We start from the raw sequence: 16,891 nt of genomic DNA, 5'->3' as shown, positions 1-16,891 counted from the left end.
AAGTTTCGGTCAAACCGAGATGAGCGATCGGTCCCACCCAGATTGTAATGTAAACTCTCTATTTCCCTTTCGTAACACTGCGGTCCAACCGAGATGAGCGAATCGGTCCCACCGAGTTTGCCCGACCAACTCTCTGTTAGTCCATTACCAAAATTAGTCTCACCGAGTTTGTGTAATCAGTCTCACCAAGATTACGTTATGCCCTAACTCTAACGAAATCGGTCCCACCGAGTTGACATGCCGGTCCCACCGAGAATCCCAACGTTCACATTTTGAACTAAATGGGTCTGACCGAGTTTCATGATTCGGTCCCACCAAGTTTGGTGATTTGTGTGTAACGGTTAGATTTTGTGTGGAGGCTATAAATACCCCTCCACCCACTCTTCATTCGAGGAAAGAGCCATCAGAACATGCCTACACTTCCAATACATATATTCTGAGAGAGAACCACCTACACTTGTGTTGAGGTCAAGATATTCCATTCCAACCACATAAATCTTGATCTCTAGCCTTCCCCAAGTTGCTTTCCACTCAAATCTTCTTTCTACCAAATCCAAATCCTGTGAGAGAGATTTGAGTGTTGGGGAGACTATCATTTGAAGCACAAGAGCAAGGAGTTCATCATCAACACACCATTTGTTACTTCTCGAAGTGTGGTGTCTCCTAGATTGTCTAGGTGTCACTTGGGATCCTCCGACAAGATTGTGGAGTTGAACCAAGGAGTTTGTAAGGGCAAGGAGATCGCCTACTTCGTGAAGATCTACCCTAGTGAGGCAAGTCCTTCGTGGGCGACGGCCATGGTGGGATAGACAAGGTTGCTTCTTCGTGGACCCTTCGTGGGTGGAGCCCTCCGTGGACTCGCACAACCGTTACCCTTCATGGGTTGAAGTCTCCATCAACGTGGATGTACAATAGCACCACCTATCGGAACCACGCCAAAAATCTCCGTGTCAACATTGCGTTTGCTCCCTCAAACTCCTCCCTTTACCTTTGATGACCCACAACTATAGGGGATCGCAACAGCTTTCAAGGGTAGAGTATTCAACCCAAATTTATTGATTTGACACAAGGGGAGCCAAAGAATATTCTCAAGTATTAGCAGCTGATTTGTCAATTCAACCACACCTGGAAACTTAGTATCTGCAGCAGAGTGTTTAGTAGCAAAGTAATACGATAGTGGTGGTAACGGTAACAAAAGAGTAATGAAAGCAAAGTAATATTTTTGGTATTATGTAGTGATTGTAACAATAGCAATGGGAAAGTAAATAAGCGTAAACCAGTATATGGAAAGCTCGTAGGCATCGCATCAATGATGGATAATTATGCCGGATGCGGTTCATTATGTAATAGTCATAACATAGGGTGACATAGAACTAGCTCCAATTCGTCAATGTAATGTAGGCATGTATTCCGAATATAGTCATACATGCTTATGGAAAAGAACTTGCATGACATCTTTGTCCTACCCTCCCGTGGCAGCGGGGTCCTAATGGAAACTAAGGTATATTAAGGGCTCCTTTTAATAGAGAACCGGAACAAAGCATTAGCACATAGTGAATACATGAACTCCTCAAACTACGGTCATCACCGGTAAGTATCTTGATTATTGTCACTTCGGGGTTAATGGATCATAACACATAATAGGTGACTATAGACTTGCAAGATAGGACCAAGAACTCTCATATATTGATGAAAACATAATAGGTTCAGATCTGAAATCTTGGCACTCAGGCCCTAGTGACAAGCATTAAGCATAGCAAAGTCATAGCAACATCAATCTCAGAACATAGTGGATACTAGGGATCAAACCCTAACAAAACTAACTCGATTACATGATAAATCTTATCCAACCCATCACCATCCAGCAAGCCTACGATGGAATTACTCACGCACGGCGGTGAGCATCATGAAATTGGTGATGGAGGATGGTTGATGATGATGACGACGACGAATCCCCCTCCGGAGCCCTGAACGGACTCCGGACCAGCCCTCCCAAGAGGTTTTAGGCCTTGGCGGCGCCTCCGTATCATAAAACGCGATGAAATCGTCTCTCCTATTTTTTTCTCCCCGAAAGCAGATATATAGAGTTGGAGTTGGAGTCGGGATGTCCCCAGGGTGCCCACGAGGTAGGGGGTGCGCCCTAGGGGGGCGCCCCCACCCTCGTGGAAAGGGTGTGGGCCCCCTGGTCTTCATCTTTGGCGAGGATTTTTTATTATTTATTGTAAGATATTCCGTGGAGTTTCAGGTCATTCCAAGAACTTTTGTTTTCTGCACATAAAACAACATCATGGCAATTCTGCTGAAAACAGCGTCAGTCCGGGTTAGTTTCATTCAAATCATATAAGTTAGAGTCCAAAACAAGGGCAAAAGTGTTTGTAAAAGTAGATACGACGGAGACGTATCAACTCCCCCAGGCTTAAACCCTTGATTGTCCTCAAGCAATTCAGTTGACAAACTCAAAGAAATAAAGAAAAACTTTTACAAACTCTGTTTGCTCTTGTTGTTGTAAGTATGTCAAGCTAGCATTCAAGTTTTCGACAAAGATTATAACTAACCATATTTGCAATAATTCTCAGGTCTCATGACTACCCATATCAATAGCATAATCAACTAGCAAGCCGTAATGATAAATCTCGGATGACAACACTTTCTCAAAACAATCATAATATGATATAACAAGATGGTATCTCGCTAGCCCTTTCTGAGACCACAAAACATAAATGCAGAGCACCTTTAAAGATCAAGGACTGACTAGACATTGTAATTCATGGTAAAAGAGATCCAATTATAGTCACACCCAACATAAATTAACAGTGATGAATGCAAATGACAGCTATGCTCTCCAGCTAGTGCTTTTAATAAGAGGGTGATGACTCAACATAAAAGTAAATAGATAGGCCCTTCGCAGAGGGAAGCAGGGATTTGTAGAGGTGCCAGAGCTCGGTTTTGAAATAGAGATAATTAACATTTTGATCGGTATACTTTCATTGTCAACATAACAACCAAGAGATTGCGATATCTTCCATGCTACACACATTATAGGCGGTTCCCAAATAGAATGGTAAAGTTTATACTCCCCCTCCACCAACAAACATCAATCCATGGCTTGCTCGAAACAACGAGTGCCTCCAACATACATCAGGTCCCAGGGGGAGTTTTGTATTGCAATTATTTTTGATTTAGTTTGCATAAAGCATGGGACTGGGCATCCCGGTGACCAGCCATTTTCTCGTGAGTGAGGAACGGAGTCCACTCCTCTTGAGAATAACCCGCCTAGCATGGAAGATACATGCAGCCCTAGTTGATACATGGGCTATTCGAGCATACAAAACGGGATGATTATTTGAAGGTTTAGAGTTTGGCACATACAAATTTACTTAGAACGGCAGGTAGATACCGCATATAGGAAGGTATAGTGGACTCATCTGGAATAACTTTGGGGTTTAAGGGATTGGATGCACAAGCAGTATTCCCGCTTAGTACAGGTGAAGGCTAGCAAAAGACTGGGAAGCGACCAACTAGAGAGCGACAACAGCCATGTACATGCATTAAAATTAATAAACATTGGATGCAAGCATGAGTAGGATATAATCCACCATGAACATAAATATCATGAAGGCTATGTTGATTTGTTTCAACTACATGCGTGAACATGTGCCAAGTCAAGTCACTTAAATCATTCAAAGGAGGATACCACCCCATCATACCACATCATAACCATCTCAATAGCATGTTGGCACGCAAGGTAAACCATTATAACTCATAGCTAATCAAGCATGGCACAAGCAACTATGATCTCTAATTGTCATTGCAAACATGTTTATTCATAACAAGCTGAATCAACAACGATGAACTCATCATATTTACAAAAAAGAGGTCGAGTTCGTACCAGCTTTTCTCATCTCAGTCAGTCCATCATATATCATCATAATTGCATTTCACTTGCACGACCGAATGATGTGAATAATAATAAGACTTCGCGTGCATTGGACTAAGCTGGAATCTGCGAGCATTTAATAAATAGGAGAAGACAAAGCAAAATGGGCTCTTGGTTAAATCAACAATAAAGCATATAAGATCCACTTCAACAATTTAATTATGGTCTTCTCCTATCGACCCCCAAAGAAAAGAAAAGAAATAAAACTATTTACACGGGAAAGCTCCCAGCAAGCAAAAGAAGAACAGAAAATATTTTTGGGTTTTCTTTTAATTATTACTACAGAAAGAAAAGTAAACTACTACTAATTTTTTGGTTTTTCTTAAGGTTTATTAAACACACATAAAATAAACTAGCATGGATGATACAATGAAAAAGTATGAACACCGACATCTATCAATGAGTGTGTGTGAACATAAATGTAATGTCGGTGAGAAATACGTACTCCCCCAAGCTTAGGTTTTTGGCCTAAGTTGGTCTATGGCCATGGCTGGCCTGGCTGATATCCATAATAATAGTTGGGGTCGTACTGCAATGAGGAAGAAGAAGGCTCCGATTGCCACTGGCTGGCAATCATCTCTGGATCCCACTGATAGTTAGACTGTCGTGAAGGATCAAATTGTGGTTCCGGTTCTGGCTCCTCGGCTGATGCAGGGTTCCGGTAGGCGTGAATAGCCGTCAATGGAACAAGGTACGTGCCTACAGTCAAATCAAACAGAGAAGGAGCAGGCAAGTTAATAGTCTCAGGATGATGTTTATGAAAGAACAATTGATATTTAAGATCTCCTGCCCTATTCTTTTATAATTGTGTGCCACCATACTTTTATAATTTAGATAAACACGAGGCAGCACTTTTTCTTCCTTCTCAGCATGCCTAATAGGTATGTTAAAATGTGCAGCTAGGCGTGTAGCATAGATGCCTCCACAGATGGGACCCTTAGTACGGTTCATACTTAACCGTCTAGCAATAATGCCGCCCATACTAAAAGAGTTATCACCGTATAAGCCGTGGTGCAAAATAATAATATCAGGGATACTCAGGTTTCCACAGTTTCCGTGACCAATTAAGCAACGACTAGCAAATAATGCAAAGTAGCATAAAACAGGAAAATGTATGCTAGTGATTCGTGCATCGGAAACCTTCCTTGTTTCCCCTACAGTGATAGTGTCAATAAATCCTTCCACATCATCATGATGTGGTTCTTCTGTCTTGCCCCCAAAGGGGACTAAATAAATCCGACAGAAATCATAAAGTGACATCTCCTTATGCTCATCATATAAATGAAATTCCACCGTAGGTGGTGAGTTCTTAGAATGAAAATGAAAGTTTTGCACAAAGGTATTTGTGAGCAAGAGATACTGATCGCATTGGTTGTGGAGGAAAGCGGTAAGGCCTGCAGTCTGAGCCAACTCATGAAAATCTTCATAAATCCCGACTATCTTAAGAAATCCTCGGAAGGCCATTCACACGCCCGAACCTCCGCGGTGCAAGGTAAATTATACTTAGGCTTCGGTGCCTTCTCCTTTGAGCTTTGGCTCGATGAGCCCCTCAAAAGTCTCCTCACCATTTTCTGAAAAATTCTGAAATTTTTAGTAACTTCAAAATAAAAGTAAACCAAACTCAATAATATTGATAGCAACTACTCCTAGAAGTGCCTAGGGCCTATATCATGCATCAAAACTACTTTTGACCATATAAATTTGACACGCAAGCTCAAGAACAGGGTCATCTAAGCAGCAAAAATTTGCAATTAATAAAGCACTAGAACAAAAACTAATTGGAACAATGGAGGAGTCACATAACAAGGAACAATCTCCCCAAGTAGTTTTGTGAGAGGTGCTTTAAGCAAGGAGATCGAAAATGGCAGCAAAGAGGGCTGGAACTCGTGCTTGAGTTGGTTTTTCGTGTTTGTGGGAGGAAGAAGAAGAGGATGGGTGCAGGAATAAGTGGAGGAGGACCACCGTGGGCCCACGAGGCAGGGGGGCGCCCTCCACCCTCGTGGCAAGGTGGTTGGCCCCCTGGTGTGATTTTTGCACCATAAATCCTCAAATATTCCCGAAAAAATCATATTAAATTGGCATGTCATTCTGAGGACTTTTATTTTTGAGACATTTTTATATTGCACAGATAAATCAGGAAACAGAAAAGGAAAAAAAATACTATTTTTACTTTATTTCAACTAAATAACACAAAGTATAAAGAGGGTACAGAAGGTTGTGCTTCTAGTTTCATCCATCTCATGCTCATCAAAAGGAATCCACTAACAAGGTTGATCAAGTCTTGTTAACAAACTCATTTCGATTAACATGAAACCGGAGAAATTTCGAATAAAACTAGGTTACCTCAATGGGGATATGCACATCCCCAATAATAAGTATACCATATTTCTTCTTGACAGTAAGAAGAGGAAATTCAAAACCTCCAAATATAATCGATGGAATTTTTCCGATAGAATTGATACTATGAACTTGAGGTTGTTTCCTCGGAAAGTGTACCGTATGCTCATTACCATTAACATGAAAAGTGACATTGTCTTTGTTGCAATCAATAACAGCCCCTGCAGTATTAAGAAAAGGTCTTCCAAAAATAATAGACATACTATCGTCCTCGGGAATATCAAGAATAACAAAGTCCGTTAAAATAGTAACGTTTGCAACCACAACAGGCACATCCTCACAAATACCGATAGGTATAGCAGTTGATTTATCAGCCATTTGCAAAGATATTTCAGTAGGTGTCAACTTATTCAAGTCAAGTCTACGATATAAAGAGAGAGTCATAACACTAACACCGGCTCCAAGATCACATAAAGTAGTTTTAATATAGTTTCTTTTAATGGAGCATGGTATAGTAGGTACTCCTAGATCTCCAAGTTTCTTTGGTATTCCACCCTTAAAAGTATAATTAGCAAGCATGGTGGAAATTTCAACTTCTGGTATCTTTCTTTTATGTGTAACAATATCTTTCATGTACTTAGCATAAGGATTCATTTTGAGCATATCAGTCAATCGCATACGCAAAAAGATAGGTCTAATCATTTCAGCAAAGCGCTCAAAATCCTCATCATCCTTTTTCTTGGATGGTTTGGGAGGAAAAGGCATGGGTTTCTGAACCCAAGGCTCTCTTTCTTTACCATGTTTCCTAGAAACAAAGTCTTTCTTATCATAACGTTGATTTTTGATTGTGGGTTATCAAGATCAACAGCAGGTTCAATTTCTACATCATTATCATTACTAGGTTGAGCATCATTATGAACATCATCATTAACATTTTCATTAGGTTCATGTTCATTGCCAGATTGTGTTTCAGCATCAGACATAGATATACCATTTGGATTATCAGGTGGTTCAGCAATAGGTTCACTAGAAGTTTGCACAGTTCTATCATTTTTATTTTTCTTCCTTTTAGAAGAACTAGGTGCATCAATATTATTTCTCTGAGAATCTTGCTCAATTCTCTTAGGGTGGCCTTCAGGATACAAAGGTTCCTGAGTCATTCTACCGGTTCTAGTAGCCACTTTAACAGCATAATTATTTTTCTTACTATTCATCACATTGAGCAATTCCTTTTGAGCTTTAAGTACTTGTTCTACTTGAGTGGTAACCATAGAAGCATGTTTGCTAACAAGTTTAAGTTCACCTCTAATATTAGCCATATAATCACCCAAATATTTAATCATATCAGCATCATGTTTTAATTCTCTACCAAAATAAGCAATAAAGTCTTCTTGCTTAAACATAAAATTATCAAACTCATCCAAGCATTGACTAGCAATTTTAGCAGGAGGGATTTCAGCTTTATCATATCTATAGAGAGAATTTACCTTTACTACCTGTGTCGGGTTATCGAGGTCTGGAGGTTCTTCAATAAGTAAAGGATCAAGATCATATGTTTCTTCGGCAGGCGGTAAATTAAGACCATGTATTTCTTCAATAGGAGGTAAATTATTAACATCTTCAGCTTTAATACCTCTTTCTTTCATATATTTCTTTGCCTCTTGCATATCTTCGGGACTAAGAAATAGAACATCTCTCTTCTTCGGAGTTGGTTTAGGAATAGGATCATTAATTGGAGTAGGAGCTTGCTCAGGAGCTGGCTCAGGAGGTGCCCAATTATCTTCATTTGTCAACATATTATTCAATAAGATTTCAGCTTCATCCGGTGTTCTTTCCCTGAAAAGAGAACCGGCACAACTATCCAGGTAATCTCTGGAAGCATCGGTTAGTCCATTATAAAAGATATCAAGTATTTCATTTTTCTTAAGAGGATGATCAGGCAAAGCATTAAGTAACTTGAGAAGCCTCCCCCAAGCTTGTGGGAGACTCTCTTCTTTAATTTGCACAAAGTTGTATATTTCCTTTAAAGCAGCTTGTTTGTTATGAGAAGGGAAATATTTAGCAGAGAAGTAGTAAATCATATCCTGGGGACTACGCACACAACCAGGATCAAGAGAATTAAACCATATCTTAGCATCACCCCTTAATGAGAATGGAAATATTTTAAGGATATAAAAGTAGCGAGATCTCTCATCATTAGTGAACGGGGTGGCTATATCATTTAATTTAGTAAGATGTGCCACAACAGTTTCAGATTCATAGCCATGAAAAGGATCAGATTCAACTAAAGTAATTATATCAGGATTAACACAGAATTCATAATCCTTATGAGTAACACAGATAGGTGAAGTAGCAAAAGCAGGGTCAGGTTTCATCCTAGCATTTAGAGATTGCTTACTCCATTTAGCTAATAACCTTTTGAGTTCATATCTATCTTTGCAAGCTAAAATAGCTAAAGAAGCTCCTTGATCAAATAAATAACCCTCAGGAATAACAAGTGATTCTTCATCATCACTTTCATCATCATAATCAGATTCAATATTTTCAATCTCTCTAGCCCTAGCAAGTCGTTCCACGAGAAAATCACCAAGTGGCACAGTAGTATCAAGCATATAAGTAGTTTCATCATAAGTATCATGTATAGCAGAAGTAGCATCATCAATAACATGCGACATATCAGAACGAATAGCAGAAGCAGGTTTAGGTGTCGCAAGCTTACTCATAACAGAAGGTGAATCAAGTGCAGAGCTAGATGGCAGTTCTTTACCTCCCCTCGTAGTTGAGGGATAAATTGTTGTCTTAGCGTGTTTCAAGTTCTTCATAGTGTCCAGCAGATATAAATCCCAAGTGACTCAAAGAATAGAGATATGCTCCCCGGCAACGGCGCCAGAAATTAGTCTTGATGACCCAGAATTATAGGGGATCGCAACAGCTTTCCAGGGTAGAGTATTCAACCCAAATTTATTGATTTGACACAAGGGGAGCCAAAGAATATTCTCAAGTATTAGCAGCTAAGTTGTCAATTCAACCACACCTGGAAACTTAGTATGTGCAGTAGAGTGTTTAGTAGCAAAGTAATACGATAGTGGTGGTAACGGTAACAAAAGAGTAATGAAAGCAAAGTAATATTTTTGGTATTATGTAGTGATTGTAACAATAACAACGGGAAAGTAAATAAGCATAAACAAGTATATGAAAAGCTCGTAGGCATCGGATCAATGATGGATAATTATGCCGGATGCGGTTCATCATGTAACAGTCATAACATAGGGCGACACAGAACTAGCTCCAATTCGTCAATGTAATGTAGGCATGTATTCCGAATATAGTCATACGTGCTTATGGAAAAGAACTTGCATGACATCTTTTGTCCTACCCTCCCATGGCAGCGGGGTCCTAATGGAAACTAAGGGATATTAAGGCCTCCTTTTAATAGAGAACCGAAACAAAGCATTAGCACATAGTGAATACATGAACTCCTCAAACTACGGTCATCACCGGTAAGTATCCCGATTATTGTCACTTCGGGGTTAATGGATCATAACACATAATAGGTGACTATAGACTTGCAAGATAGGATCAAGAACTCTCATATATTGATGAAAACATAATAGGTTCAGATCTGAAATCATGGCACTTGGGCCCTAGTGACAAGCATTAAGCATAACAAAGTCATAGCAACATCAATCTCAGAACATAGTGGATACTAGGGATCAAACCCTAACAAAACTAACTCGATTACATGAGAAATCTCATCCAACCCATCACCGTCCAGCAAGCTGTGACGCCCATGATTTGACCATACACTAATCATACACGCAAACGTGTACGATCAAGATCAGGGACTCATGGGAAGATATCACAACACAACTCTACAAATAAAAAAAGTCATACAAGCATCATATTACAAGCCAGGGGCCTTGAGGGATCGAATACAAGAGCTTGATCATAGACGAGTCAGCGGAAGAAACAAATATCTGAGTACAGACATAAGTTAAACAAGTTTGCCTTAAGAAGGCTAGCACAAACTGGGATACAGATCGAAAGAGGCGCATGCCTCCTGCCTGGGATCCTCCTAAACTACTCATGGTCGTCGTCAGCAGGCTGCACGTAGTAGTAGGCACCTCCCGTGTAGTAGTAGTAGTCGTCGACGGTGGCGTCTGGCTCCTGGGCTCCAACGTCTGGTCGCAGCAATCGGGTATAGGAAGGGGGGAAAGGGGGAGTAAAGCAACCGTCAGTACTCATCCAAAGTACTCGCAAGCAAGGAGCTACACTACATATGTATGCATTGGTATCAAATGGAAAAGGCTATCATATGTGGACTGAACTGCAGAATGCCGGAATAAGAGGGGGATAGCAAGTCGTATCGAAGACTACGCTTCTGGTAACCTCCATCTTGCAGCAGAAGAAGAGAGTAGATGCTAAGTTCACCCAGTATCATCGCATAGCATAATCCTAACCGATGATCCTCCCTTCGTCGCCCTATGAGAGAGCGATCACCGGTTGTATCTGGCACTTGGAAGGGTGTGTTTTATTAAGTATCCGGTTCTAGTTGTCATAAGGTCAAGGTACAACTCTGGGTCGTCCTTTTACCGAGGGACACGGCTATTCGAATAGATCAACTTCCCTGCAGGGGTGCACCACATTTCCCAACACGCTCGATCCCCTTTGTCCGGACACACTTTTCTGGGTCATGCCCGGCCTCGGAAGATCAACACGTCGCAGCCCTACCTAGGCTCAACAGAGAGGTCAGCACGTCGGTCTAAATCCTATGGCGCAGGGGTCTGGGCCAATCGCCCATTGCACACCTGCACGTTGCGTACGCGGTCGGAGAGCAGACCTAGCAACCTCCATTACAAAGGAAGTTGTGTTACGCGGTCCAACCCGGCGCGCGCGGCTCAGTCGCTGACGTCACGAAGGCTTCGGCTGATACCACGACGTCGAGTGCCCATAACTGTCCCCGCGTAGATGGTTAGTGCGTATAGGCCAGTGGCCAGACTCAGATCAAATACCAAGATCTCGTTAAGCGTGTTATTTTGAAATAACCACGGACACCGACCAGGGCCAGGCCCACCTCTCTCCTAGGTGGTCTCAACCTGCCCTGCCGCTCCGCCACAAAGTAACAGTCAGGGGCCTTCGGGAACTCGGGCCCACCTCTACCGGGATGGAGCCACCTGCCCCTGCAGCCCCAAACATCGGAATCACTCGCGGGTACTCCTATGAGCCGACCCGACTTTAGTCACCAACTGTATAGCATGTATATATGTATAAGTATATACCCGTGATCACCTCCCGATTGATCATGCCCCGATAGTATAGCATGGCAGACGGACAAGAATGTAGGGCCACTAATGATAAACTAGCATCCTATACTAAGCATTAGGATTGCAGGTAAAGGTAACAACAGTAGTAGCAAGGACAGGCTATGCATCAGGATAGGATTAACGAAGCAGTAACATGCTACACTACTCTAATACAAGAAGTAGAGAGAAGAGTAGGCGATATCTGGTGATCAAAGGGGGGGCTTGCCTGGTTGCTCTGGCAAGAGAGATGGGTCGTCAACACCGTAGTCGTACTGGGTAGCAGTGGCGTCGGTCTCGGTGTCTAGCGAGAGAAGAGGGGGAAGAAATAATAAATATTAAGCAAACAGATCCATGACGATGTAGGACATGACAAAGCGTGAGGCCAGGTGTGCCCTAACGCGGTACGAGGTGGTACCGGTGTAGGGGAAAACATCCGGGAAAGTATTCCTGGTGTTTCGCGTTTTCGGACAGATGAACCGGAGGGGGAAAGTTGCGTGTTTTCTATGCTAGGTATGTGTGGCGGACGAACGGGCTGCGTATCCAGATTTGTCTCGTCGTTCTGAGCAACTTTCATGTACAAAGTTCTTCCATCCGAGCTACGGTTTATTTTATATTAATTTTAAAAGATTTAAATCATTTTTAGGATTTAATTAATTAAATCAACATTATCCAGAATAATGTTTGCTGACGTCATCATGACGTCAGCAGTGTTGACTGGGTCAAACTGAAGTGTGGGTCCCACACGTCATAGACTGTTTAGTTAGTAGTTTAATTAAACAGAGTTAATTAGGTTAATAATCTAATTAGTTTAATTAAACAGGATTAATTTAGTTAATTAATTAATTAACATTTTTATTTATTTATTTTTAATATTTTTCTTTTTTAAACGTTCAGGGGCGTGGGCCCCTTGTGTCATTGGCCCAGAAACCATAGCAGGCACAGCCCCAAACGGGCGACGGCTCGCAGGGGCGCACTGGACGGGGCGAGTGGCGGGCGCGGGCGTCGGTGTGCCGGCGAGCTGAGGCGCGCGGGGCGGCGAACGGCGGGGAGCTTCGGTGAGTAGCAAGCCGCAGTGGAGTAGGGGCGGAGGGCAGGGGACGCGCGCGCGGTTGCGGCGCGGGGTGAGGTGGAGCGGACGGCGTGGGCGCCGGTGAGCGCGTGCCTGGGGCGCGGCCAGGGAATGGGAGGAGGCGGGGGTGTCGGCGGGTGGATGCAGGCGCGAGACGCGACCGCCGGCGACGAGCGTGGAACGCGGCGGCCGGGTGAGCGAGGCCGAGCGGGGCTGCGGGCAGGACGACAAGCGCGGGGAGCGGCCAGGTAGTGTGGCGGGGTGCAACGGGCGCACAGGTCGCGAGGCCAGGCCCGCACGCTGGGTGCGGCCAGCGTGGGGTGACCGCGGTCGCGGCGCAATGGCGGCTACGGGAGGACGCGGGGCACGGTCGAGAGCTGCAGGGGGTGACGGCGCCATAGCATGCGTGGGACAGGGGAGAGAGGAGAGGGTGTGGCCCTCACCGAGTAGTGTAGGGGAGTGGCAGCGGGTTTGCGGAGGAGGATGAAGATGATGGGCGGCGACGGTGGAGCTCCGGGTGGCGGCGACGATGTGTGGCAGAGCGGTCCGGCGAATGGCGCCGGCGTGGTGGCGACAGGAATCGGCGGTGTGGCGCAGTGTGGCTTGGGGAGGTCATCGAGGGCGAGGTGAGGAAGGGGCGGTCGGCGATGGGATGAGGGCGGCACCGGGCGGCGGCGTCGGAGACGGGATAGGGCCCTCCCGATCCAGATCCCACGAGAGAGAGGGGAAGGGAGTGGGGAACGTGGGGAGTGGGGGTGTGCGGTTAGAGTTTGGGGGAGTGGGAGAGGCCTATGTAGGCCAGAGGCATGGGCCGGCCTGGTCAGTGGGTTGGGCGGCTGGGCCGGTTGGCCCAGTGGGGGGAGGGGGTGGTTTCCTTTTCTTTTTTCTTTTTTCATGTTTTGTTCTTTTCCTTTTAATTATTCTTTGGTTTGTTTTTATTTTACTTTAGTTCTATTATTATGAATCCATGTCCTAAGAGAGAATTTCAATTTGGTACACTGTCATAAAAAGTTTGGTGCAATAATAGAATACTTTGCATATTTCTATTATTTAAAAGGCATTTAAATATTTGTTTTAGCTAGTGTTTTATTTACCTTTGAGCATTTAAACATTTTATAAAATTGTGGTTTCATCACCATAATTACCTATGCATTATATGTCACCTCTCGAACATTTTAGTTTTAACTTTTGAAAACCTTTGTTGTTTGCCTTTAAATTTAAATTTGAATTTGAATCGTTTTGAACTAACACAAGATTAACAACAATAACCGAGGTGACGTGGCTTCATTAGCAGGGGTTTACTATAGCTTAATTACCCAGGCGTCACACAAGCCTACGATGGAATTACTCACGCACGGCGGTGAGTATCATGAAATTGGTGATGGAGGATGGTTGATGATGACGACGGCGACGAATCCCCCTCTCCGGAGCCCCGAACAAACCCCAGATCAGCCCTCCCGAGAGGTTTTAGGGCTTGGCGGTGGCTCCGTATCGTAAAACGCGATGAAATCTTCTCTCCTATTTTTTTCTCCCCGAAAGCAGATATATAGAGTTGGATTTGGAGTCGGGAGGTCTCCAGGGGGCCCACAAGGTAGGGGGCGCGCCCCACACCCTCGTGGAAAGGGTGTGGGCCCCCTGGTCTTCATCTTTGGCAAGGATTTTTTATTATTTATTGTAAGATATTTCATGGAGTTTCAGGTCATTCCGAGAACTTTTGTTTTCTGCACATAAAACAACATCATGGCAATTCTGCTGAAAACAGCGTCAGTCCGGGTTAGTTTCATTCAAATCATATAAGTTAGAATCCAAAACAAGGGCAAAAGTGTTTGGAAAAGTAGATACGACGGAGACGTATCACCTTCATATGCAATTGTTTTACATTCCGCTGCTATACTCTTAGAATTGCATGTGTAGGTTGATTACTTGTTTGTGCCAAGTTGCTAAAATCTGCCAAGAACTAAAATGGGGAAAAGGCTAGATTTTTATTTTTGTTAAGTAGTCTGATCCCCCCTCTAGACATACTTTCGATCCTACAAGTGGTATCCGAGCTTTGGTCTCCATTTGCTTTGATTTCCATAGCTTTATGTGGTCATAGCCTTGGTTTCACAACCTAGGAGAGTATGGCGTCTAGCGAGGGAAATTACCACCGTAGAGGTCCTTACTTTGATGGTACAAATTTTGCTAGTTGGAAGCATAAGATGAAAATGCATATTCTTGGACATAACCCCGCCGTTTGGGCTATTGTGTGTGTTGGCTTGCAAGGTGAATTCTTTGATGGGAGAGAACCAAACCGTGAAGCTACCGCGGAAGAGTTGAAGATGCTACAATACAATGCTCAAGCTTGTGATATTCTCTTCAATGGATTGTGCCCCGAAGAATTCAACAAGATCAGCCGGCTTGAGGATGCAAAGGAAATTTGGGATACTTTGATTGATATGCACGAAGGTACCGACTCTGTCAAGGAATCCAAATTGGATGTGCTTCAAAGTCAACTTGACAAGTTCAAAATGAAAGATGGTGAAGGTTTCGCCAAAATGTATTCTAGGCTTGCTCTCATCACAAATGAGATTGCCGGCTTAGGAAGTGAAGAGATGACCGACAAATTCATCATCAAGAAGTTTCTAAGAGCCTTGGATGGAAAATATGATACCGTGTGCACATTGATCCAAATGATGCCCAATTACAAAGATCTCAAGCCAATGGAATTCATTGGAAGAATTGTTGCTCATGAGATGTCACTCAAGGATAAGGAAGAGCTTCACAACAAGTCAAGTGGTGCTTACAAAGCCTCATGTGATGCTCCCACATCATCAAGCAAGAAACAAACCTTCAATGAAGAATTGAGCCTAATGGTGAAGAACTTCAACAAGTTCTACAAGAGTAGAAGCAAAGAAAGAAGTTCCAAGTCAAGGTCCTACAATGACAAAAGATCTTCTAGTCGTGAATGTAATTGCTGCAATTGTGGAAGACCCGGACACTACTCCAATGAGTGTATGGCTCCCTACAAAAGAAGAGAAGATTCTCCGAAAAGAAGAAGTAGAAGAGAAGAATCACCACCAAGAGAAAGGAGGAGTAGAGATGATCGTTATGAATGAAAACCCTCTCGGAGAAGCAAGGATTCGAAAAGGAAAGAAAATTCGTCAAGGAGGTACACAAAAAGAAGACATCAAGCTCATGTTGGTGAATGGGTATCCGGCTCCGACTCCGACAATCACTCCGAAAGAAGTTATCACTCCGACTCAGAATATACTCAAGATGAAGGTGTTGCTGGTCTAGCACTTGTGTCAACCAACTCCTACGACATATTTGACTCACCAAATTAAGGAATTGGAAGGTGCTTATTGGCCAAAGGTCAAAAGGTAACACATCCCGAGTATGTTGATTTCAATAGTGATGAAGATGATTTGCTAGGTGATGATGATTTACTTGTTGACAACTCTAGTGATGAATACTATGATGAAACATCAATTAATAATGCTAATCAAGATAAAACAAATGATGATGATAAGAAGGATATTGAGCGTCTAACTCAAGAACTAAACACTCTTAAGTTAGCTCATGAAACTATCTTGGAAAATCATCGAGAACTTTTAAAGACTCATGATAAGCTACGCTTTGAAAAGCTCAACCTTGAGCAAGAGCATGACTTTTTAAAGGCAATCAATGATGATCTTCGCAAGAAAAGTTCTTCTTACATTGCCAAGCATTTACTCTTGTCTACTTATATGCCACAAGTTAAATCTAGCAACAAGAGCAAGAAAGATTCTTCATCTAGTAGTAACAACAATCATGCTAAATCCAATATTGTTGCTTCTAGTACTTATCTTGATTACACTAATGATTCTCTTAGCCAAGTTACACTTGAGCAAGAAAATAGCATATTGAAGGGAATTATAGAGAAAGGTGTTTACAAGAGCCTTGCCGGGAGTAAGCAATTTGAGTAAATTTTACGCAAGCAAGGAAGACACTGGAAGAATCAAGGTGTTGGAATGAAAGTTCAATGCCAATGGAGTTGAGTGGGAAGAAGATCAATACCCCAAGACGAAGTTTGTTCCTCAACAAGAGAAGTATGATCCTACTTCTTTCAAAGGGACACAAGCCCAAGATGATCTTCCACCACAAGACCACAAGCAAAAAGGCAAGGACAAGCTTCAAGAGGAGATGGATGCATTTGAAGAAGCACCCAAGGCCTTGGTCAAGTGGGTTCCCAAGACCACATCAAGTTCTACTTCATCAAGTACAACT

The sequence above is a fragment of the Triticum urartu genome, chromosome 7A (genome assembly GCF_056163025.1).
Source record: "Triticum urartu cultivar PI428250 chromosome 7A, HENAU_Tu73, whole genome shotgun sequence".
Classification (NCBI taxonomy): domain Eukaryota; kingdom Viridiplantae; phylum Streptophyta; class Magnoliopsida; order Poales; family Poaceae; genus Triticum; species Triticum urartu.
Note: the sequence above shows the minus strand (reverse complement) of the source record.